At 32.2% G+C, this 23,446-nt stretch overlaps 3 non-coding genes and 1 pseudogene across 3 annotated transcripts; all 4 read left to right on the top strand.

The window, feature by feature from the left end:
* The first annotated feature begins 3,898 nt into the window (after positions 1-3,898).
* LOC146995151 (U6 spliceosomal RNA) lies at positions 3,899-4,005 on the top strand. Its single transcript, XR_015043741.1, has one exon. It is a non-coding gene; the product is annotated as a U6 spliceosomal RNA (small nuclear RNA).
* A 6,612-nt stretch (positions 4,006-10,617) lies between these two features.
* LOC146995150 (small nucleolar RNA U3) lies at positions 10,618-10,827 on the top strand. Its single transcript, XR_015043756.1, has one exon. It is a non-coding gene; the product is annotated as a small nucleolar RNA U3 (small nucleolar RNA).
* A 5,213-nt stretch (positions 10,828-16,040) lies between these two features.
* Positions 16,041-16,097, top strand: LOC146995149 (U6 spliceosomal RNA; annotated as a pseudogene).
* A 4,881-nt stretch (positions 16,098-20,978) lies between these two features.
* On the top strand, positions 20,979-21,187 carry LOC146995148 (small nucleolar RNA U3). The gene has a single exon (XR_015043732.1). It is a non-coding gene; the product is annotated as a small nucleolar RNA U3 (small nucleolar RNA).
* Positions 21,188-23,446: the final 2,259 nt, after the last annotated feature.

Below are 23,446 nucleotides of genomic sequence, written 5' to 3'. Positions count from 1 at the left end.
CTTTTAACAAATTTTTTATGGTTTCATTTAAATAATTAGTATCAGTTAATTAACATATAACTGATGTTACATGTAATACAGATTTAATATAAATATATAATACAGAATTTCTTTAACAAAACCCATCATCACGCAAGGTTTTAAACCTTTAAAATTGTTTTGAAATGTTCTTTTGTATATAAACAAGCTTCTTAATATGTGTTTGTTTGTGTGTTCGACTCAATACTTCTCGTCTTACCGTTATTCGAGTGTGCTGTAAAAAATCTCTTTGTCAACTCCAAATTTGTTTGATAGCCAAGTCATATTTAGAATTATTTTTTAATTTAGTTCATTTCATGCAAGTTACTGCTCCCTACTTCTTGTGTACCCTCACAATCCTCATGGAATAAATGAATCTGTCAGTAACACCTTCTAAATCGCTGTAAACCTAGCTCATGTGAATTAAATCTAATTTTTTTTTTCTCTCAAAGAATAGAAATATTTGTGTAAACTTTTATTCTGATCCGCACTGTAAACTTCTGTGATGTGTATTTAGTTTACATTCAGATACTGCGTGCTAAGTGTACATTCAGTGTGTTGAAATCTCAGAAAATGTGCATGCCTATAGTATATGAGCACTGATTATTGATTATATTCCACTATTTATTATGTTCTTACATTACATATTTCTTCATCTTCATGTCATAAAAATGTTCTATCATACTGGACAAAATCTCTGTTTTTTACTAAAATGATATTTTAACCTACTATATATGTATACTGTTTGAGGCATATTTATTTATTTATTTTTTTCCCAATTGCATTGCAATCCACTCTAAGAAGTGAATTCAATGCGATTAAAATTTAAGGATGCATATAATTTATAAGAAATGTTAATTGCATTCATTTTTTATGAAATTTATTACTTTTTAGCTGTACTATCTTTTAACTTTGAGTCAGGTCATTTGAATACTCTCTGTCCTATCTTCAAAATTCTCTAGAGCGTACCTCATTTTAATCAGTGTCATGTATGAGTGTGTTGAACTTGAATTTGTGGTTACCTTGTTGAGTGTTTTGCGATTGTACTTCATGTAATGGAAATTCATGAGGTAATATATGTAAATTAATAGAGAGAATACATTTTTATTTTCTCGAATAAGGCTTTATATTTTATTAAATGCTGTCAACGATATTGAAGTACTTAGTATTCAAATTTTATATTTGATTCATTGCGGTTAATGCCATGTATGTCATTATTATATGCTGGTGATATTGAATTCCTTGGCACAAATGTAGCATTTATTTGGAGACAATTTTACTGAGGCAAATTTAGAGGGTTCGCACGGTTTTAAGCCAAGCCCCATTTTGTAAGTAAGTACCCTTCCGCCAGTAAATCGGAACGATCACGTTTATGTGATTAAGGCAAACCTACGACGGATGTCTGCCTGAGAAATGCCTTCATGGAGGACTTTATAAGGGAAATTAACTCGTATAGACGGGACACATCAATGAATTCACAATTCCTTAGCTTGAAGATAGTTTTTTGCGAATACTGATGAGGAGTCTTTACAAAATGGGGCGTGGCGTAAAGATGTGGCAACTCTAGATTTTTTAAACCAATTTGGTACTGATATGAGGAGGGAATACTTGGTAAGTAAATGTTGTTGATTGGTAACGTAACACCCTGAAATTTGTGAAAAATGTTGAAACGAAATTATATAATCTACAGTATCAATAATCAGTACAAATGTATTCAAATATAGCAACTAATTTGGGTCAGACGCACTATATGATTCATTGTGGTTAATGTCATTATTATATGCTGCCGGTGATATTGGAATACTTGATATTCAGGGTTACTTTGTGATATTGGAATACTTGGTATTATTTTGAATATCTGTAATGTTGCATTACTCTTCAGAGCTCTAAATCTGCATTATTTTAACATTCATCATTTAATCCAACCCCCCAAAACATTATTTGATAATAATTAGGAAGGAAAAAAGTCTTCAGCACTTAAAATCAAATCTCTTTTAGTAATATTTTTCTCTTATGTATTAAAAAAAAGATATACAATTTTAGATTTTAATTTATTAATTATATATTTAATATAGGGTAGTAAATTATTTTGTTGCCCAGGACAATTGATAGGAATATGATGAAACTTTCGCGGTGAAATAGTTTATGTTCTGAAGCTTGCTAACTTCGTTCTGTATAAATAACTGAAAAGTAAAACAGATGTTCTAAATTTACCTTTAAATTAGCCCCTTCGAGCCGGGTAGCGAAAACGCGCGCGGAGGCCGGCAGTGTCTTCCGCGAGCGTCTCTCCAGGGCCGGGGGCTTTTTTGCTACTAAGCCTAAATACATGAAATTTCCGAAGTATCAACGCATTGTTTAAAAATGCTCTATAGAGTATTTAAACGGCTTACGCTTTGTAAATATTTTTATATATATATACTTTAATTACCTTATTTCTTGTTTAAATGCACATTTTACACATTTTATTTTAATTACTCACCATTTTAGGACTTTTAACATTATACATCTGAAAACTAAATATATTACTTAAAACTCTCTTTTCGTATGAAAAATTTGAAAACAGAGAACTACACACAGTCCTACGTTACATTCCTTGAACTCGTAATAACTCATTTGCCGTTTTGGAGGATTTTTCCGAAAATGTGAACAAACGAAGCATCGTCGTCTCATTTTCTTATCAGTCTCTTCTGAACAAAGTTTTGGAAAATGTCTTTCAGTTAATCTTTCAGAATCAATATAAGAATATCAGAATTTCAGAATCAATATTTGAAATATTTTGCATCATTTCGACGCTTCGACATTGCAACGGTAAAAACAGAAAGAATTCACGCCTAACAAGATATAATTATTTTCTAAAAACTGAACTGCAAACCGAAATACTCAACGCTTTAGCGCATATAAAACTTCTGCTTACAATAAACAACTACCACGTGCGAATAAAGTGCGATTTAAAGAGACGTCATAAATCACGCCATTCGGAAACATTTAGTTCCCCGTTTGTTTATATAAACACAAACACGTGTATGTGAGTCATGCTTGTCTTATTTCGAGTAGAAGGTCTAATGTACATGTATCTGAAACCATATGGACATACAGTGCCATCTTGTGGCAGAAATTATAGTTTGAAAAACGTTCCAGGACAAATACGTGGCACAAATTCGTTCCAGGACAAACACATGACAGTAGGTATTAAACGGGAAAATGCTCTGTCACGCCTGCGTGTCGGCCGGTAGGTGAGTGTGTTCGTTGCTGGCACGTAGACGTGACAGTCGGCGCGAAGGGGTTAGAATAAGAAGCTCTAATAAGTACAATTCAAAATAGCATATATCTAGATGCAAGCAGGAATTAAAATCGAGTGGGATAACTTGAAATATCATGCTTTCTTTCTAAATAAATATATTTTTGTTTAGAAGAAATGTATAATTTCTGACTACTAGAGATTAATTGTTATTAAATTTTCCATATAACAAGAGCATACTTGTTTGTGGTATACTTCTGCTCATTGTAAACGTCGCAAAGTGTAGCAGAAGAGTAGCGCCATCTCGCGGTCAGTAGAAATTTCACGGAGCCCAGCGAAAACACAAAAGAATAGTTTCACACTAGCACAGGCCTTGAGTATAATTTGGCCTTGACAAAAGAAAATGCGCATGAACTTTCTACCGAAAGAAAGGTATGAAAAAAATTTGGGAATCTGCGCTTCTATTGAAAATATAATCTCTGCGTAAGAACGGTCAAAAACTATTCGCGTATGAATAACTACATATTGATAAAACTGCAAATTTCAACAGCTCGCTGTGTTGTTCTACACAACGTACCCACTAGTTTAGTTATTCCATCATTAAATGTTCCCATATATAGGTGTGAGATGCAAATTCGGATTGTACTCGCTTCGGCAGTGCATATACTAAAATTGGAACGATACAGAGAAGATTAGCATGGCCCCTGCGCAAGGATGACACGCAAAATCGTGAAGCGTTCCACATTTTTTTCTCTAGCTGATAAATCTCTCGAACCTCCGTTGTTTGTATACATTTACGGTTTGTTGAGAAATTCAGCCGGGGCCCCACGAAAGTCGTCTCAAATAATATGAACTCCCATCTTTTATTTTTGGACGATCTGTCATTAACTTAATTTACGACTTCAAAGTGATGACGCTCACAGTTATCATAAAATCTTAAAAGAAAGCTCAAAATGTTTTTATTGATGGAAGTAATTTTTAAATCATTGTGCATAACCTCAGGAGGAAAACATCATTAGTGGAAACTCTGAGAGCCATTGTCTGAAGAATTTGCTTTTGATTTGTGTGACATCATTAAATAATGAAGAATCTACGTGTACATGTATGCTTGAATGTTCCTCGCTGAGTTTTATTTATTTTATATTTTGTGCGAATTTAAGGAACTTTTCATTAAAAACTCGTAGATTTAAAAGTTTAATGTTGCCACTCAGCAAAGCATAAAATATTTATGTTTCAGATTTAATCAGAAAACTCAGTGAAATAAAAGAAGTGTGTTGCCAATCAGCAAAACGCAATATTTCCAGTTTAATCGTATTGCAGAACAACATTTGGAACCAAATTTTAAACACTCTATAGTCCTCTACCCAAAGGTGTGCAATTCGAAACCCGAATTTTAAATTTCGGTTTTGATTTATTTCATATTTGTGGGAATTTAAGGAATTTGTGGTATAAAATTCAGAGATTTAAAAGCCGTTCCTAAGCTCTTCATAAGCCGTTCATAAGCATAATCATATTCAGAGATTTAAAAGCCGTTTAAAATCATGAGATATTTATCATTCAAATTTAACCAGAAAACTTGGCGATATAAAAGAAGTGTATTGCCACTCGGCCAAACCAAAAGATAATTTGTCTCTCAAATTAAATTAAAAAAAAAACATAGCAATTTAAAGCAAATGGGTTGCCACTGTCCAGCTTAAAATATTTTAATTTTTAAGCGCTGCGTGGCGAAATGTAAGATATTTAATTTTTCTTTCAAATTTATTCTGTTATCAATTAACAATCTAAGAGATTTAAAAGAAAAAAAAAACGCAGATTCATTTAAAGTATGTTACTCTTTTGTTATCAGGACCGGGTATCCATAAATGTATGTATAGATATATATGTTAATGTGTGCATGTACTTATTTATCTGTGTGTGTACACACATATATGCGCACATACATACACTCGTGCATACATATATACGCTTCTGAATCCGGCCCTGATGATGGAAGAGTACCCAAATTATTATTCATTACTAAATAGACGCGCGAAATTACATTAGTTGAATACATTAAAATTTTTATATCAGGCTTTTAAAGAATGTTTCTCGCCACCGCAAATATCGTCTGCGCATACAGTTCGCGTTGGAGTGTTTAATCATATTTTGTAGAAGGACTTTTGGCATTTGAAAGTAAGATACTAACACGCTACCAGATTAGAACCATCATTTACTTCCAGTTCCATTGCCAAAAGTTAGCCACAGAATGTCACGAAATTATGTGCACAGTTTTAGGTACTAACTAGCAGCTACGCGACTAGCCTTCGTCTGGCTTTTAAATGTAACGAAAAAATGCCTAAAGGGAACATCAAACGTTAAATTTAAAAACTGTGCGGAATTTTACCCGCAGAACAACTTCTTTAAACAAACACCCACATTTCTTTTTTAAAAAATGTCTTACATGTAACAAAATTACAATGAAATAAACAATATCCTTCAATACAAATTTAACTATCCTAATAAATAAATTAACCAACTTCCCGTTGTAAAATCTTCAGAATTCAAATGGTATAAATGAAGTCATGAACTTTGTTTCCAAAAGAAATAATGCAAAACGTTTTACATAATTGAAATTATACGTAATTAAAACGTAATGTAAAAAAAATTGCAATAAAAAAACAATAAATAAAATATGTAAACCTCCTTGCCATTAGCTGATAAAGAGAGGGAGAAAAATGAAAATTCTTTCTGTTGTGCCTAGCGAGACACATGCGCGTCAGAATAAGAAGATTGCGATGTGCATATTGGGTGTCCAAGAAACAAAAGGAAAAACAGCAACATTTTATCTGATATTTTCAACAGTCAGCAGTCTGAAGGAAAAACGATAGCCAAAACCACGTTTCTAAAAGAATTAATCTATTGAAAATGATACCATAAAATCGAAAAGATAAAATAAAAAAAAAATATAATTCGAATTTTGAAAAAATCTCTTCGAGGTGCCCTGGCTCTTGTCTAGATGCACCCTATATATCAAATTTCGTAGTTCTGGGTCTATTAGGTTACGCGCAGCACGAACTAAAGACACACAGACTTCTTCTTTTATTATATGTAGGGATGTTGTGTCATGTGATACTGAAGGAAGAATATGAACCATTCATATGCCATTTTTATAAGTTAATATGTGTAAAAATTATACTTCAAAAGGAATATATTAGCCATCTATTTCAATTCCAAAACGGCATATATACTTTAAAAGTTTTTTTCTAAAAATATTTTTAATACATTAAGGAAATTTTGTAACTTTGTAATTGTAAAAGTTATTTTAAAAACACTAAAATGTATTATGAACATCTTTATTTATGCTTTTTTAAGTAATGATAATATTTATCATAATGAAATCATATTTTAGTCCAAGGTAGAAATAAAATAACTAAAACTACCGTATTTACTCGCACTTTTTCTGCCAATTTTTTATTTGTAACAGTCTAGCTGCGACTATGGTGCGGGGGAAAATGTACTACACCATACTGTACCCTTTTGACGATTTTTCTGCTTCAAAACGGGGGTCCAACTTTTAAGTGAGAGGCACTATTACGTGAGTAAAGACGGTATATACACTCCCCTTTTGTGGTAATAAAATTTTGATTTTTACAAAATTTGTTAAAAATACAGGCATATTAAATATCAGATTTATATAACGTTTAAAATCAAGTTCTATCTATGCAATAAATTGATTTAAGAATATATTATAAAAAGAATTGGTACTTTTCAGTTTCGCCGGCGCAAATCTTGCCAAGCAGACGTTATTGGCGACAACATACCATACACAAGTACTGACGTAAAAAATGTTAACAAATGTTAGCCCTAAGAATTGTTTATTTGGAAGGCATATATTTTAATATCGCTTAATTTTTTGTCTAAAGCCAATAAATAAAGACAATAAATCTGTAAAAAGGCGTTAATTATGAATTTACTATGCTTTCTTGGTTCAACATTGAGATTCGAAGGTTCATATCCCATGACCACAAGTCATCTCACGTAAACTACGCTACAAAAATCTAATTCTCTCAGTAATTATCTACATTAATTTCAAGTTAAATCTTAATTTGGAATACAAGTTTAAATGCAAGAATTATTTCAATTCGTATGAATAGCTAACTGAGAAATTATGTAAAACCGCAATGTTGTACTTCGCTAGTGCATTCTCATTAGATTTGATGAATTCCCTTGACTGTGCCTTTTCTGAATTTTCGCCTTCGGATGAGTGGTGTTATTGCATTCTAATTGACTTAATTACCGCGAATGGCTTTAGGGCCTGGTAAAAATTCTATGTAATTGTTATGCCAGTATTGAAAGAAAGAATCAATCTGATAAGAAATGGCTGCAACTTGTTTCGAGGATGAGGCGCAAAAGGTTCAGCGAGGATATCCCTTTTCGTATCAGTTGTACCATTATTGGCGACTTTATGGCCTGCGCCGGCAAAACTGAAAAGTGCCAAAAAATTCAACAAAAGAAATTTTGTTGCATATAATCCTGTTAAAATTTAATGGACGGAACTTCTAACGGTAGACGTTAAGTATACGGTAATATTATATAATGCGATGCTGCTGCAAAATGAATGATTTTTTCATAACAATTGCCATTTACTCGGCATTAAGACTATTGAAAAACCATTTTTATCAAAAATGTGAATCATTGAAGACGAAATTTATTAAAAAGGAGTTCTAAAAATTCTGTATATTACCGGCAGCGTATGAAACTCCGGCATTGTATAGAATACCTAGGTATTTTACAAAATACCTGGCGTTTTTAGGCAAACTATGAAACATGATAATTATTGCATACTTTACCTAGGCAATGTATAGAACGACTCGGCATTTTGTAGAATGACAAATGCCTTTTAGTCAAAGGATGGAAAAAGTCTTTCGGTGGTCTCTGTGATATTCTGACTGCAAGTTGGCGCTACGCTTCTGCTACACTTTGCGATGTTTACAATGAGCGTACAAATGTATCAAAAACGAATTATGTCTTGTTATATGCAGAGTTTAAAAATTATTAATCCGTAGTAGTCAGAAACTGTTGATTTCATTTTAATAAAAATATTTTCAATTAGAAGGAAAGCATGAAATTTTAAGCTAAAGAACCTTTTATTTATTTATTTATTTTTTGTCCCCATATATAAATACAAGCTTTTTTATCTCGATTTTAATTCCTGCTTGCATCCACTGCACTATTCTGAATTGTTTGCATAACAGCTATTTATTCTAATTTAAAGGTAATTTAGAGCACATATCTTATTTTTCAATGATTTATATAGTAAGAAGTCAGTAGATATGCTATTTTAGTTCAGAACATGCACTATTTCAGTGTAAAATTTTCAAAATATTTCTCTCAGTTGTCCTGGGGCGAAAAATAATTCCCTACTTTCATCAATAGGGCTACTAAATTCATCTATATATAATCAGCATATTAATACACCATGATCTAAAATTTGTATATCTGTTTCCACGACATAGGAATAAAAATATTACTTAAAGAGATTAAATTGTACGTACTGAAGAAGTTTTTTTAAAATTATTAACAAATAATTGTTTTAGAACATCCTACACAATAAAAGTTTAAAAAATGCAGATTTAGATCTCTGTGCAGTATTTGCAACATTGCTTATATTCAAAGCAAGAATAAAATTGTCAGGCCAAAGAAATAGCTATCTTTCTTTGGCATAGATTTTGAATGAAACTCAAACTTAAAGTTGCTTTTTGACTAATTTTAGTACTACACAAGTGTGTTTCTCTTTCCAGTTTCATTTGCATTTTAGATTTCATTGATGTTAACATTCATAAATTAGACATTGAATTAAGTGCATTGCAGCAATTTACATTTTCAGTCATAGAGAATATTGAATTTTTCCAATGAAAATAATGAAATTTTTGATAAAGCTATTGATCAAATCAATCTCAGTTTGTTATAAAGAAAAGAGACACAGACATTATAAAATATATTTTAACAGCACAACAAAGCAAGATAATAACTCTCATGATCACAATATATACTTAAGAAAACATTTAGTAATGTATATCATAAAAATTTGAAAACTTTGATAATAGAAAGGGCACCCTTGAATCTACTCTAACCGAGAGCTGATATCCGAAAATAATGCAACGAATGTGGGCGTGGTTACAAAAGCTAATTCCATTTGGACGAGGTTAAAGTCGGCAGATAATGCTATCAGTGACGTGCAGTCGTTTCTTCTAAAACGATATGACACATCAAGCAGAATCAATATTTATTGGGGACATGTTTAGTGCCACTTTACATTATATTGGTGTGGGCGTGGCCATTCTCACCAATAACGCACGCAGTGCGATTTTGATATTTCACATTATTTACTAATCTGTGGATACAATGTCTATTTACAAATGCACATATTTACATATTATCCGCGGCATATTATTTCATCGTGTGTTGACATCTCTTCTCTCTTGCGTATTTCTCTGTCGGACCCCGGTGCTATGTTCTTTGTAAATGTCCCTTGAAAATCTGATGAAAATTAATTTCCACATGAGTGCGGCATATCTCCTTGAGCAAAGGCGGCGGTTGATGCGGTCATTTATGGGATCCCAAGATCAAAAGGCCCCAACGATATGGGCTTCCACTCGTACATCACTGAAACGAGTCTTTAAATTGTGGGGTAGTTCCCGAAGAAAACGCAAAGCTAATATATTTCAGCGTAGTTAAAGCCCTATTTCTTTGATAATGCAGTTTTCCAAGCCTTCAGTGGCGTCAGAAATGGAGGCAAATATAGGCATGTAAAAATGATGCACCTCCATTTACTTGGAATTTGGAATTATTTGAAAGTAGTAAAATTTGAAATGGCTAGATTTTTGGTGTGAGTTATCTCTATCTTTTCTAACCTTCTTAATGTTTTCATTAATCTTCGTAACGGTAGCCGATACTTCGAATAGTAGGAATATGTGTTCTTGTTAGATTCTGTAAATCTTAAATAATAAAAAAAATTTGAATATTTACAGCTGGTTACAATAATTCTTCCATAAGTAAAACTTCATTTGGTTCGCTTGAATGCAACTATCGACTTAACGGCAGGTTCTTAATGAGAAGGCTTTAGATAGAATCATAAATTCTCCTGAATTATAAAAATCTCCACCGAAATCATATTTCACACTAACATCAATAAATTTTAATCTTTACAATTTTCCGTCTATGTTTAACTTACTCACATAGTGTTGTATAAAAGTCTTTCATATAGTGTCCTTTAATAATATAAATTCCTACACACGGAAATTTGTTAATAATGATATTTAGTCACCACTTTTGTGATGAAATAAATGTAAACACGAATTTTAAGAGGGCCTTATTAGAGCAAGATCATACTTCATAGGATCATTTCTATAGTATGTTTAGCGAGTTCACTCACCGAACTTCGCAAAAATCCCAGCCACGATGATGTGTGAAGGTGTTTTTTCCTGAGCGTGAAGCGGACTGGATTTAGGGCTTCGGCTATTATCGAGTCATTGATGATCGCACCTCTCGCCATTGCGGCGACGGGAAGGAAAGAACTCGTTCTGAGTGGTTTTTTATAACTGTAAGGCTAGATTATGGTCCAGTGAGTTTTTAATCTCTCATTGTACGAAAGTCAATTTATAGTCAAAGAATGTCTAGCAGGACAAATGTGCATTGGCAGTCAAGGAGGTTAGAATACATGGAGATGGTTTCTCTGCTATTACAGTACGAAGAAAGTGAAACACGCCACGTGAGGGCAAGAAAACGATTACCTTACAGAGCGAAGTGAGGTAAAACACCAGCTGGTTTCAAGTTCTCAGTCTGTTTTCTGATTTTGTATGCGTAGATCTGAAAGGCACTGAATTGTTACAGCGAAATAATGTCTACATTTCCATGTAAAGGAATGTTTTAGAACGTGTGTTTAAATGACCTTCAAGAAAGAGTTTGATTATTTTCTTTGTGTACAGTACACGAAGAAAGATATATAGTTCTCAGATTTACCTTTTCATAATAACACTAAGAGTGATATTCGTAATTAACTTATATGTGATGACAAAACGATAAGTAAACAAGGGGAGTGGCAAGCTCTCCATGGAAAAGAAAACAGTTTACTTTAATGTCTGATCATAATTACAATACAGGTGTGTTACCTTTTATATGTTTAACTACATTTTATTTTGTGCTCAAGTAAATATATAATAACTGGATTTGATATTTAGTCACATTTGTTGTGTGAGTTTTAAAATAACAACGTAAAATTTACATATTTCTATCATTGTTTATTCAAATTAAGTGTTTTCGAAACATAAGTAATATTTATCACGTGAAAAATTTGAGAATTATATACATACTTAGAATAAATAAAGTATAATTAAATTACAGTTTGAGTACATAGTTACTGTTTTGTGTTCACAATACTTTTAACACAATACATTCATTAATTACAGGATGCAATCATATAATGTAGAAATTTACATAATGTAGAAATGAAATGAAATGGCAAGAAAAGGAAAGGAAAAAGGGCGTGAAGAATCTGCGCAGGAACAAAATTGGGTGTGGTTAGAGCACATCAATCTTTCTAAGGCACCACTACTAAGGCCATGCTTTCCCCCTTTTTTGGCTTCCCTTCGACTGCGTGGAGGGCATCTCCATGAGTTCTAACCTCTTTGTCGGCAGTGCTTTTCGTGAATTTCATCACTGGGTGGCAATCGCAAACCGCAATGCTTAGGCTATACATTTAACATTTGTAAAATAGCTCGTTAATAACAAGATGTGTATTTCATTTAAAAATTATCGCTCTTTACTAATAGTAATACCGGATGCTATATTGTAGCATGCCATACTGCAAAGTTTTCTTCCTTTTAACAAATTTTTTATGGTTTCATTTAAATAATTAGTCGCAACATATAACTGATGTTACATGTAATACAGATTTAATATAAATATATAATACAGAATTTCTTTAACAAAACCCATCATCACGCAAGGTTTTAAACCTTTAAAATTGTTTTGAAATGTTCTTTTGTATATAAACAAGCTTCTTAATATGTATGTGTGTTCGACTCAATACTTCTCGTCTTACCGTTATTCGAGTGTGCTGTAAAAAATCTCTTTGTCAACTCCAAATTTGTTTGATAGCCAAGTCATATTTAGAATTATTTTTTAATTTAGTTCATTTCATGCAAGTTACTGCTCCCTACTTCTTGTGTACCCTCACAATCCTCATGGAATAAATGAATCTGTCAGTAACACCTTCTAAATCGCTGTAAACCTAGCTCATGTGAATTAAATCTAATTTTTTTTTCCTCTCAAAGAATAGAAATATTTGTGTAAATTTTTATTCTGATCCGCACTGTAAACTTCTGTGATGTGTATTTAGTTTACATTCAGATACTGCGTGCTAAGTGTACATTCAGTGTGTTGAAATCTCAGAAAATGTGCATGCCTATAGTATATGAGCACTGATTATTGATTATATTGCACTATTTATTATGTTCTTACATTACATATTTCTTCATCTTCATGTCATAAAAATGTTCTATCATACTGGACAAAATCTCTGTTTTTTACTAAAATGATATTTTAACCTACTATATATGTATACTGTTTGAGGCATATTTATTTATTTATTTTTTTCCCAATTGCATTGCAATCCACTCTGAGAAGTGAATTCAATGCAATTAAAATTTAAGGATGCATATAATTTATAAGAAATGTTAATTGCATTCATTTTTTATGAAATTTATTACTTTTTAGCTGTACTATCTTTTAACTTTGAGTCAGGTCATTTGAATACTCTCTGTCCTATCTTCAAAATTCTCTAGAGCGTACCTCATTTTAATCAGTGTCATGTATGAGTGTGTTGAACTTGAATTTGTGGTTACCTTGTTGAGTGTTTTGCGATTGTACTTCATGTAATGGAAATTCATGAGGTAATATATGTAAATTAATAGAGAGAATACATTTTTATTTTCTCGAATAAGGCTTTATATTTTATTAAATGCTGTCAACGATATTGAAGTACTTAGTATTCAAATTTTATATTTGATTCATTGCGGTTAATGCCATGTATGTCATTATTATATGCTGGTGATATTGAATTCCTTGGTACAAATGTAGCATTTATTTGGAGACAATTTTACTGAGGCAAATTTAGAGGGTTCGCACGGTTTTAAGCCACGCCCCATTTTGTAAGTAAGTACCCTTCCGCCAGTAAATCGGAACGATCACGTTTATGTGATTAAGGCAAACCTACGACGGATGTCTGCCTGAGAAATGCCTTCATGGAGGAATTTATAAGGGAAACTAACTCGTATAGACGGGACACATCAATGAATTCACAATTCCTTAGCTTGAAGATAGTTTTTTGCGAATACTGATGAGGAGTCTTTACAAAATGGGGCGTGGCGTAAAGATGTGGCAACTCTAGATTTTTTAAACCAATTTGGTACTGATATGAGGAGGGAATACTTGGTAAGTAAATGTTGTTGATTGGTAACGTAACACCCTGAAATTTGTGAAAAATGTTGAAACGAAATTATAAAATTTACAGTATCAATAATCAGTACAAATGTATTCAAATATAGCAACTAATTTGGGTCAGACGCATTATATGATTCATTGTGGTTAATGTCATTATTATATGCTGCCGGTGATATTGGAATACTTGATATTCAGGGTTACTTTGTGATATTGGAATACTTGGTATTATTTTGAATATCTGTAATGTTGCATTACTCTTCAGAGCTCTAAATCTGCATTATTTTAACATTTATCATTTAATCCAACCCCCCAAAACATTATTTGATAATAATTAGGAAGGAAAAAAGTCTTCAGCACTTAAAATCAAATCTCTTTTAGTAATATTTTTCTCTTATGTATTAAAAAAAAAGATATACAATTTTAGATTTTAATTTATTAATTATATATTTAATATAGGGTAGTAAATTATTTTGTTGCCCAGGACAATTGATAGGAATATGATGAAACTTTCGCGGTGAAATAGTTTATGTTCTGAAGCTTGCTAACTTCGTTCTGTATAAATAACTGAAAAGTAAAACAGATGTTCTAAATTTACCTTTAAATTAGCCCCTTCGAGCCGGGTAGCGAAAACGCGCGCGGAGGCCGGCAGTGTCTTCCGCGAACGTCTCTCCAGGGCCGGGGGCTTTTTTGCTACTAAGCCTAAATCCATGAAATTTCCGAAGTATCAACGCATTGTTTAATAATGCTCTATAGAGTATTTTAACGGTTTATGCTTTGTAAATATTTATATATATATATATTTTAATTACCTTATTTCTTCTTTAAATGCACATTTTACACATTTTATTTTAATTACTCACCATTTTAGGACTTTTAACATTATACATCTGAAAACTAAATATATTACTTAAAACTCTCTTTTCGTATGAAAAATTTGGAAAGAGGGATCTACACACAGTCCTACGTTACATTCCTTGAACTAGTAATAACTCATTTGCCGTTTTGGAGTATTTTTCCGAAAATGTGAACAAACGAAGCATCGTCGTCTCATTTTCTTATCAGTCTCTTCTGAACAAAGTTTTGGAAAATGTCTTTCAGTTAATCTTTCAGAATCAATATAAGAATATCAGAATTTCAGAATCAATATTTGAAATATTTTGCATCATTCCGACGCTTCGACATTGCAACGGTAAAAACAGAAAGAATTCACGTCTAACAAGATATAATTATTTTCTAAACACTGAACTGCAAACCGAAATACTCAACGCTTTAGCGCATATAAAACTTCTGCTTACAATAAACAACTACCACGTGCGAATAAAGTGCGATTTAAAGAGACGTCATAAATCACGCCATTCTGAAACATTTAGTTCGCCGTTTGTTTATATAATCAAAAACACGTGTATGTGAGTCATGCTTCTCTTATTTGGAGTAGAAGGTCTAATGTACATGTATCTGAAACCATATGGACATACAGTGCCATCTTGTGGCAGAAATTATAGTTTGAAAAACGTTCCAGGACAAATACGTGGCACAAATTCGTTTCAGGACAAACACATGACAGTAGGTAGTAAACGGGAAAATGCTCTGTCACGCCTGCGTGTCGGCCGGTAGGTGAGTGTGTTCGTTGCTGGCACGTAGACGTGACAGTCGGCGCGAAGGGGTTAGAATAAGAAGCTCTAATAAGTACAATTCAAAATAGCATATATCTAGATGCAAGCAGGAATTAAAATCGAGTGGGATAACTTGAAATTTCATGCTTTCTTTCTAAATAAAAATATTTTTGTTTAGAAGAAATGTATAATTTCTGACTACTAGAGATTAATTGTTATTAAATTTTCCATATAACAAGAGCATACTTGTTTGTGGTATACTTCTGCTCATTGTAAACGTCGCAAAGTGTAGCAGAAGAGTACCGCCATCTCGCGGTCAGTAGAAATTTCACGGAGCGCAGCGAAAACACAAAAGAATAGTTTCACACTAGCACAGGCCTTGAGTATAATTTGGCCTTGACAAAAGAAAATGCGCATGAACTTTCTACCGAAAGAAAGGTATGAAAAAATTTGGGAATGTGCGTTTCTAATTTTATAAAGCTGAGGAGAAAATGTAAAATATTAACTTCTATTGAAAATATAATCTCCGCGTAAGAACGGTCAAAAACTGTTCGCGTATGAATAACTACAGAATGATAAAACTGCAAATTTCAACAGCTCGCTGTGTTGTTCTACACAACGTACCCACCAGTTTAGTTATTCCATCATTAAATGTTCCCATATATAGGTGTGAAATGCAAATTCGGATTGTACTTGCTTCGGCAGTGCATATATTAAAATTGGAACGATACAGAGAAGATTAGCATCTCGTAGATTTAAAAGTTTAATGTTGCCACTCAGCAAAGCATAAAATATTTATGTTTCAGATTTAATCAGAAAACTCAGTGAAATAAAAGAAGTGTGTTGCTAATCAGCAAAACGCAATATTTCCAGTTTAATCGTATTGCAGAACAACTTTTGGAACCAAATTTTAAACACTCTATAGTCCTCTACCCAAAGGTGTGCAATTTGAAACCCGAATTTTAAATTTCGGTTTTGATTTATTTCATATTTGTGGGAATTTAAGGAATTTGTGGTATAAAATTCAGAGATTTAAAAGCCGTTCATAAGCTCTTCATAAGCCGTTCATAAGCATAATCATATTCAGAGATTTAAAAGCCGTTTAAAATCATGAGATATTTATCATTCAAATTTAACCAGAAAACTTGGCGATATAAAAGAAGTGTATTCCCACTCGGCCAAACCAAAAGATAATTTGTCTCTCAAATTAAATTTAAAAAAAACATAGCAATTTAAAGCAAATGGGTTGCCACTGTCCAGCTTAAAATATTTTAATTTTTAAGCGCTGCGTGGCGAAATGTAAGATATTTAATTTTTCTTTCAAATTTATTCTGTTATCAATTAACAATCTAAGAGATTTAAAAGAAAAAAAAAACGCAGATTCATTTAAAGTATGTTACTCTTTTGTTATCAGGACCGGGTATCCATAAATGTATGTATAGATATATATGTTCATGTGTGCATGTACTTATTTATCTGTGTGTGTACACACATATATGCGCACATACATACACTCGTGCATACATATATACGCTTCTGAATCCGGCCCTGATGATAGAAGAGTACCCAAATTATTATTCATTACTAAATAGACGCGCGAAATTACATTAGTTGAATACATTAAAATTTTTATATCAGGCTTTTAAAGAATGTTTCTCGCCACCGCAAATATCGTCTGCGCATACAGTTCGCGTTGGAGTGTTTAATCATATTTTGTAGAAGGATTTTTGGCATTTGAAAGTAAGATACTAACACGCTACCAGATTAGAACCATCATTTACTTCCAGTTCCATTGCCAAAAGTTAGCCACAGAATGTCACGAAATTATGTGCACAGTTTTAGGTACTAACTAGCATCTACGCGACTAGCCTTCGTCTGGCTTTTAAATGTAACGAAAAAATGCCTAAAGGGAACATCAAACGTTAAATTTAAAAACTGTGCGGAATTTTACCTGCAGAACAACTTCTTTAAACAAACACCCACATTTCTTTTTTAAAAAATGTCTTACATGTAACAAAATTACAATGAAATAAACAATATCCTTTAATACAAATTTAACTATCCTAATAAATAAATTAACCAACTTCCCGTTGTAAAATCTTCAGAATTCAAATGGTATAAATGAAGTCATGAACTTTGTTTCCAAAAGAAATAATGCAAAACGTTTTACATAATTGAAATTATATGTAATTAAAACGTAATAGAAAAAAATTGCAATAAAAAAACAATAAATAAAATATGTAAACCTCCTTGCCATTAGCTGATAAAGAGAGGGAGAAAAATGAAAATTCTTTCTGTTGTGCCTAGCGAGACACATGCGCGTCAGAATAAGAAGATTGCGATGTGCATATTGGGTGTCCAAGAAACAAAAGGAAAAACAGCAACATTTTATCTGATATTTTCAACAGTCAGCAGTCTGAAGGAAAAACGATAGCCAAAACCACGTTTCTAAAAGAATTAATCTATTGAAAATGATACGATAAAATCGAAAAGATAAAATAATTAAAAAAAATATATAATTCGAATTTTGAAAAAATATCTTCGAGGTGCCCTGGCTCTTGTCTAGATGCACCCTATATATCAAATTTCGTAGTTCTGGGTCTATTAGGTTACGCGCAGCACGAACTAAAGACACACAGACTTCTTCTTTTATTATATGTAGGGATGTTGTGTCATGTGATACTGAAGGAAGAATATGAACCATTCATATGCCATTTTTATAAGTTAATATGTGTAAAAATTATACTTCAAAAGGAATATATTACCCATCTATTTCAATGCCAAAACGGCATATATACATTAAAAGTTTTTTTTTTTTTTAAATATTTTTAATACATTAAGGAAAGTTTGTAACTTTGTAATTGTAAAAGTTATTTTAAAAACACTAAAATGTATTATGAACTTCTTTTTTATGCTTTATTAAGTAATGATAATATTTATCATAATGAAATCATATTTTAGTCCAAGGTGTTTCTGTATATTACCGGCAGCGTATGAAACTCCGGCATTGTATAGAATACCTAGGTATTTTACAAAATACCTGGCGTTTTTAGGCAAACTATGAAACATGATAATTATTGCATACTTTACCTAGGCAATGTATAGAACGACTCGGCATTTTGTAGAATGACAAATGCCTTTTAGTCAAAGGATGGAAAAAGTCTTTCGGTGGTCTCTGTGATATTCTGACTGCAAGTTGGCGCTACGCTTCTGCTACACTTTGCGATGTTTACAATGAGCGTACAAATGTATGAAAAACGAATTATGTCTTGTTATATGCAGAGTTTAAAAATTATTAATCCGTAGTAGTCAGAAACTGTTGATTTCATTTTAATAAAAATATTTTTAATTAGAAGGAAAGCATAAAATTTTAAGCTAAAGAACCTTTTATTTATTTATTTATTTTTGTCCCCATATATAAATAGAAGCTTTTTTATCTCGATTTTAATTCCTGCTTGCATCCACTGCACTATTCTGAATTGTTTGCATAACAGCTATTTATTCTAATTTAAAGGTAATTTAGAGCACATATCTTATTTTTCAATGATTTATATAGTAAGAAGTCAGTAGATATGCTATTTTAGTTCAGAACATGCACTATTTCAGTGTAAAATTTTCAAAATATTTCTCTCAGTTGTCCTGGGCCGAAAAATAATTCCCTACTTTAATCAATAGGGCTACTAAATTCACCTATATATAATCAGCATATTAATACACCATGATCTAAAATTTGTATATCTGTTTCCACGACATAGAAATAAAAATATTACTTAAAGAGATTAAATTTTACGTACTGAAGAAGTTTTTTTTAAAATTATTATCAAATAATTGTTTTAGAACATCCTACACAATAAAAGTTTAAATAATGCAGATTTAGATCTCTGTGCAGTATTTGCAACATTGCTTATATTCAAAGCAAGAATAAAATTGTCAGGCCAAAGAAATAGCTATCTTACTTTGGCATAGATTTTGAATGAAACTCAAACTTAAAGTTGCTTTTTGACTAATTTTAGTACTACACAAGTGTGTTTCTCTTTCCAGTTTCATTTGCATTTTAGATTTCATTGATGTTAACATTCATAAATTAGACATTGAATTAAGTGCATTGCAGCAATTTACATTTTCAGTCATAGAGAATATTGAATTTTTCCAATGAAAATAATGAAATTTTTGATAAAGCTATTGATCAAATCAATCTCAGTTTGTTATAAAGTAAAGAGACACAGACATTATAAAATATATTTTAACAGCACAACAAAGCAAGATAATAACTCTCATGATCACAATATATACTTAAGAAAACATTTAGTAATGTATATCATAAAAATTTGAAAACTTTGATAATAGAAAGGGCACCCTTGAATCTACTCTAACCGAGAGCTGATATCCGAAAATAATGCAACGAATGTGGGCGTGGTTACAAAAGCTAATTCCATTTGGACGAGGTTAAAGTCGGCAGATAATGCTATCAGTGACGTGCAGTCATTTCTTCTAAAACGATATGACACATCAAGCAGAATCAATATTTATTGGGAACATGTTTAGTGCCACTTTACATTATATTGGTGTGGGTGTGGCCATTCTCACCAATAACGCACGCAGTGCGATTTTGATATTTCACATTATTTACTAATCTGTGGATACAATGTCTATTTACAAATGCACATATTTACATATTATCCGCGGCATATTACTTCATCGTGTGTTGACATCTCTTCTCTCTTGCGAATTTCTCTGTCGGACCCCGGTGCTATGTTCTTTGTAAATGTCGCTTGCAAATCTGATGAAAATTAATTTCCACATGAGTGCGGCATATCTCCTTGAGCAAAGGCGGCGGTTGATGCGGTCATTTATGGGATCCCAAGATCAAAAGGCCCCAACGATATGGGCTTCCACTCGTACAACACTGAAACGAGTCTTTAAATTGTGGGGTAGTTCCCGAAGAAAACGCAAAGCTAATATATTTCAGCGTAGTTAATGCCCTATTTCTTTGATAATGCAGTTTTCCAAGCCTTCAGTGGCGTCAGAAATGGAGGCCAATATAGGCATGTAAAAATGATGCACCTCCATTTACTTGGAATTTGGAATTATTTGAAAGTAGTAAAATTTGAAATGGCTAGATTTTTGGTGTGAGTTATCTCTATCTTTTCTAACCTTCTTAATGTTTTCATTAATCTTCGTAACGGTAGGGTAGCCGATACTTCGAATAGTAGGAATATGTGTTCTTGTTAGATTCTGTAAATCTTAAATAATAAAAAAAATTTGAATATTTACAGCTGGTTACAATAATTCTTCCATAAGTAAAACTTCATTTGGTTCGCTTGAATGCAACTATCGACTTAACGGCAGGTTCTTAATGAGAAGGCTTTAGATAGAATCATAAATTCTCCTGAATTATAAAAATCTCCACCGAAATCATATTTCACACTAACATCAATAAATTTTAATCTTTACAATTTTCCGTCTATGTTTAACTTACTCACATAGTGTTGTATAAAAGTCTTTCATATAGTGTCCTTTAATAATATAAATTCCTACACACGGAAATTTGTTAATAATGATATTTAGTCACCACTTTTGTGATGAAATAAATGTAAACACGAATTTTAAGAGGGCCTTATTAGAGCAAGATCATACTTCATAGGATCATTTCTATAGTATGATTAGCGAGTTCACTCACCGAACTTCGCAAAAATCCCAGCCACGATGATGTGTGAAGGTGTTTTTTCCTGAGCGTGAAGCGGACTGGATTTAGGGCTTCGGCTTTTATCGATCATTGATGATCGCACCTCTCGCCATTGCGGCGACGGGAAGGAAAGAACTCGTTCTGAGTGGTTTTTTATAACTATAAGGCTAGATTATGGTCCAGTGAGTTTTTAATCTCTCATTGTACGAAGGTCAATTTATAGTCAAAGAATGTCTAGCAGGACAAAGGTGCATTGGCAGTCAAGGAGGTTAGAATACATGGAGATGGTTTCTCTGCTATTACAGTACGAAGAAAGTGAAACACGCCACGTGAGGGCAAGAAAACGATTACCTTACAGAGCGAAGTGAGGTAAAACACCAGCTGGTTTCAAGTTCTCAGTCTGTTTTCTGATTTTGTATGCGTAGATCTGAAAGGCACTGAATTGTTACAGCGAAATAATGTCTACATTTCCATGTAAAGGAATGTTTTAGAACGTGTGTTTAAATGACCTTCAAGAAAGAGTTTGATTATTTTCTTTGTGTACAGTACACGAAGAAAGATATATAGTTCTCAGATTTACCTTTTCATAATAACACTAAGAGTGATATTCGTAATTAACTGATATGTGATGACAAAACGATAAGTAAACAAGGGGAGTGGCAAGCTCTCCATGGAAAAGAAAACAGTTTACTTTAATGTCTGATCATAATTACATTACAGGTGTGTTACCTTTTATATGTTTAACTACATTTTATTTTGTGCTCAAGTAAATATATAATAACTGGATTTGATATTTAGTCACATTTGTTGTGTGAGTTTTAAAATAACAACGTAAAATTTACATATTTCTATCATTGTTTATTCAAATTAAGTGTTTTCGAAACATAAGTAATATTTATCACGTGAAAAATTTGAGAATTATATACATACTTAGAATAAATAAAGTATAATTAAATTACAGTTTGAGTACATAGTTACTGTTTTGTGTTCACAATACTTTTAACACAATACATTCATTAATTACAGGATGCAATTATATAATGTAGAAATTTACATAATGTAGAAATGAAATGAAATGGCGAGAAAAGGAAAGGAAAAAGGGCGTGAAGAATCTGCGATCCTTTACGACTACCAGGAACAAAATTGGGTGTGGTTAGAGCACATCAATCTTTCTAAGGCACCACTACTAAGGCCATGCTTTCCCCCTTTTTTGGCTTCCCTTTGACTGCGTGGAGGGCATCTCCATGAGTTCTAACCTCTTTGTCGGCAGTGCTTTTCGTGAATTTCATCACTGGGTGGCAATCGCAAACCGCAATGCTTAGGCTATACATTCAACATTTGTAAAATAGCTCGTTAATAACAAGATGTGTATTTCATTTAAAAATTATCGCTCTTTACTAATAGTAATACCGGATGGTATATTGTAGCATGCCATACTGAAAAGTTTTCTTCTTTTTAACAAATTTTTTATGGTTTCATTTAAATAATTAGTCGCAACATATAACTGATGTTACATGTAATACAGATTTAATATAAATATATAATACAGAATTTCTTTAACAAAACCCATCATCACGCAAGGTTTTAAACCTTTAAAATTGTTTTGAAATGTTCTTTTGTATATAAACAAGCTTCTTAATATGTGTATGTATGTGTGTTCGACTCAATACTTCTCGTCTTACCGTTATTCGAGGGTGCTGTAAAAAATCTCTTTGTCAACTCCAAATTTGTTTGATAGCCAAGTCATATTTAGAATTATTTTTTAATTTAGTTCATTTCATGCAAGTAACTGCTCCCTACTTCTTGTGTACCCTCACAATCCTCATGGAATAAATGAATCTGTCAGTAACACCTTCTAAATCGCTGTAAACCTAGCTCATGTGAATTAAATCTAATTTTTTTTTTCTCTCAAAGAATAGAAATATTTGTGTAAATTTTTATTCTGATCCGCACTGTAAACTTCTGTGATGTGTATTTAGTTTACATTGAGATACTGCGTCCTAAGTGTACATTCAGTGTGTTGAAATCTCAGAAAATGTGCATGCCTATAGTATATGAGCACTGATTATTGATTATATTGCACTATTTATTATGTTCTTACATTACATATTTCTTCATCTTCATGTCATAAAAATGTTCTATCATACTGGACAAATATCTGTTTTTTACTAAAATGATATTTTAACCTACTATATATGTATACTGTTTGAGGCATATTTATTTATTTATTTTTTTCCCAATTGCATTGCAATCCACTCTAAGAAGTGAATTCAATGCAATTAAAATTTAAGGATGCATATAATTTATAAGAAATGTTAATTGCATTCATTTTTTATGAAATTTATTACTTTTTAGCTGTACTATCTTTTAACTTTGAGTCAGGTCATTTGAATACTCTCTGTCCTATCT

Source organism: Stegodyphus dumicola, chromosome 10, assembly GCF_044657685.1.
Source record: "Stegodyphus dumicola isolate Sdum_Otavi_A_Nest chromosome 10, ASM4465768v1".
Classification (NCBI taxonomy): domain Eukaryota; kingdom Metazoa; phylum Arthropoda; class Arachnida; order Araneae; family Eresidae; genus Stegodyphus; species Stegodyphus dumicola.
This window is presented reverse-complemented; position numbering and strand designations above follow the sequence as displayed.